This window comes from Pteronotus mesoamericanus, unplaced genomic scaffold (assembly GCF_021234165.1).
Source record: "Pteronotus mesoamericanus isolate MK-2021 breed Mesoamerican mustached bat unplaced genomic scaffold, CSHL_Meso_final scaffold_99, whole genome shotgun sequence".
Taxonomy (NCBI): domain Eukaryota; kingdom Metazoa; phylum Chordata; class Mammalia; order Chiroptera; family Mormoopidae; genus Pteronotus; species Pteronotus mesoamericanus.
This window is the reverse complement of record NW_026555330.1, coordinates 15838439-15841723: the sequence shown is the minus strand read 5'-3', so window position 1 is coordinate 15841723 and position 3285 is coordinate 15838439. Positions and strand designations below refer to the sequence as shown.

The following is a 3285-nucleotide window of genomic DNA, read 5'->3' as shown; positions in this document are numbered from 1 at the left end:
GGACGCAGCCACCATCCCATCCTCCAGCCTGCGGCCTTGCAGCTGTAGCTTAAATTACCCTGTTTGTAACACGGCTCTTTCAGCGTGAAGATTCCAGTTGTAAGGAACAGATAAACAGTTTGACAAAGTCTAACAAAATTACTAGAGCATTTCCTCCGTGACCCAGTAATTCCATTCTACGACCTGCTCTTTAGATATAATTGCTTGTGTGAGAATAACAGTAGGAAAAATAGTACACATTGGAGTGATTTTTAAAGTGGCTTATATATCCAGCCAAAGAGTCTATTTTTTCTAGTTATTTGAAAGTATCCATATGGATCCATCCCTTAAAGGGATTTTATGGAATTTGGGAAAGAATGGGGGAGTTCTAAATGTGGCATTGATGTGGCATAACTTTCATGGTAGCTTTTAATACAAAGAAAGCAATGTGAGAGTTAGAGTATTGATATAGGAGTAAAGTATGTGGAATTCGATGTACACGAAGAACCTCTGGAAGAATACAAAACTAAACCTGCAAAGGTGGTTACCTGTTCTGAGAGAGACCAGGCCAATGAAGGCATGGCACGTAGAATTTCATTTTATACCTTTCTGTTTTCTGGTTTGTTAAACATGGGCATTATCTATTTAAAATGAACACACAAATTAATTTGAAAAATAGGTTGTGATTTTTGTCCGGCCACTCTTCCTAAAGGCCTCGACACGCCCCACAACGCAATCAGCCTCTTTATTATCATAGAGCTACAAAACAAGTCGGCTCTACGTCAGTTGAAATACAGAAATACGGAATTTGGTTCTGATACCGCCCTTCGGGAAGGTCCCACGGGCGCTGGCCAGGCCTCGCCCTCCGGGGCGTGGGTGGATGTAAGGACGTGAGACGCAGTCGGGGTCCGGCTAGGCTCCCTCCGGGGGCTCGGCCGGCGGCCAACAGGCGTGCACGGGGAGGTGCGGGTGGTTCCCACGTGGGGCTCACCTGCGCGAGGCCGCGGGGCCCGGCGCGCGGCCGTCGGCGGGCGGACGCGCGCCCTCCAACCCCGCGTGACCCGCAGGCCGCGCGGCCGGCCAGAGGCGCGTCGCGGAGGCCGACTTACCCGCAGCGCGGCGCCAGCGCCCGGCCACCGTCTGCGGCCCGGCCGGGAGCGAACCGTGGCCGATTTGACCCCCGGGCCGGGCGCAGGGCCGCTCCGTCCACCCGGCACCCGCAGCGGCCGGGCCTCGCCTCCCGCGGGCGACTGTCGAAGGCGGGCGAGGGCGAGGGCGAGCGGCGCGGCGCCGTGGAGGGCGGGCCGGCCGCGGAAGGCCGAGCGCTCGCCCGGCTCGCCCTCGGAAGGGGCGGAAACGCGCGCGCGGAGGGGCCCGCCGCGGGCGAGACTCGTCGGGGCTGCGGAGGCGCGGGGCGGGGAGCGGCCGGGCGGGGGCGCTCGGAGGGGACGCCGCCAGCGGCAGGGACCGCCGCCGGTAGGACGGCCCCGGGCGACCTGGCTTCGTGCGGTGTGGCGGCCACGCTGCGCACAGAAACAGTAAATGTGGAAACACAAAGGGTCAGTCGGCTAAGATAGTTCTAAAGTTCAAAGCTTTTGCCTCATAAATTCTTCTAATTATGACTTGGTCGTCACCAAAAGCCTCTGCAAGAAAACAGTCCGTTCCATCCACGAGGGCTGTAGGAACGGGGCAGCGCAGGAACAGCCGCTTTCAGAGGCAAGAAACAGGGGACGCGCAGGTCGCGGCGATCCTGGGGAGAGTCGGCCTCCCGCCGGGAAGTTCATGCCCAAAAGCCCGCGCCCTCGACGAGGGTGGGATTCGAACCCACGCGTGCAGAGCACAATGGATTAGCAGTCCATCGCCTTAACCACTCGGCCACCTCGTCCCGACGGGCCTACGTACTGGAGCGTGTCGCTCTTGCCTTCATGCCGGGGAACTCACCGGACTCCCGAATGGAGAGACCTTGGGATCTGTCCGGGGACGTGGGGACGGCTTCCTTCCCCCCGCACAACGGACAAGAACCGGGGGGTGGGGGGGGAGTGGGAAGCGGCCGGGACACGATGGAAACACGTGTGCGTGGCCTTCGCTCCTGCCGGGCGTTCTGGTCCCCTCGGGGGCGACAGGGGTTCGGAGTCCCCGCCGCGACCTTGGGGACCCGGCGCATCCCGACTCCTGCCGCGCGGTGAGTAATCGCCTCTGGAAACGAGCCGCGAGGGTCTGAGCGGCGACGCCCCTCGATGGCGCGGGGGGCGCACGGAGCGGCCTTTCCCTGGACGGCTCGCGTCCCGGGGCCCCGCGCCCGAGGGACCGTGAGTTCTGAATACTTGTGTGCTTCTCGGGTGGTTTCTACGCGGAGGGACGCCCGATGGAATTTTCCTTCCCTCTTCCGAGGGAAGAAGGGTCGGGATTAACTCTGACTCATCAGGCTGAGTCGTAACTGCCTGGAGTAAGAAGGTGTGACATTTAAGGTGAGTCTTGAGGAGCATGTTTTCTGGAGGCGACAGGGAGGACGGAGCCCCCAAAGATAATATTTATATTTATAGGACCAAGTTAGTTCTTGCGTATGGTGTGAGGGATAGAGCTAATTTTATCTTTTTTCAAAATAACTATATAATTAATCCCAACCTTTATTAAAACCCAAAAGCCTTTCCTCAATGATGTGAAGTACTACTTTTATCACACTAGATGTCTGCCTGTGTGTAGTCGTATCTAGCCCTTCCCAGGACACCAGGTCCTTACCCAGCTAGTCCGCCTGCCTGAATCGTTGTCTCCCCACACCGCAGACCTCAGCCGTCCCACTCCTCCTGGCCAGGTCCCACGTCACACACGTCCAGGAGGAGGGCCCCAGTCTCCCTCCAGACACCCGCAGGCCGCGGGGAAAGGTGTCAGACCCTCCCGACTGCAGGGGGACAGCCACTTCCTGTGTGATGCGGCCTCTTGAGTCCTTGCTGAGAACCGGAAGAGGGTGCAGTCTCCTCCACACCTGGAGAGCTCTGGTTACCTGCACTTAACCCAGCTGTGGGGAACGCTGTGAGCGCCACTGCCTATCCCTGCAACCTGCCCCGTCCGGCCTAACGTCACCCCGTTTTCACAACTGCAACAGGCAGCCCCGGGAGAGAGGAGGGCTTTGGATCTGCCCGACTCTAGCCCAAGCATCTCCTTCTTTGGGAAGTTGAGCAGAATGTGCTTTCCCTCCTCCAGTCTTCTAATTGCTTCATGATAGTTAATCATCCAGCAAATAGTTAAGCATCCACTATAGGGCCAAATCCCTTCTGAACCTGGATTCTGGACACATTCAAGTGGAGG

The 3285-nt window shown here is 58.1% G+C and overlaps 1 non-coding gene across 1 annotated transcript; it reads right to left on the bottom strand.

Moving 5' to 3' along the window:
- Positions 1 to 1782: 1782 nt before the first annotated feature.
- On the bottom strand, positions 1783 to 1864 carry TRNAS-GCU (transfer RNA serine (anticodon GCU)). Its single transcript has one exon. It is a non-coding gene; the product is annotated as a tRNA-Ser (tRNA).
- Between the last annotated feature and the right edge of the window lie 1421 nt (positions 1865 to 3285).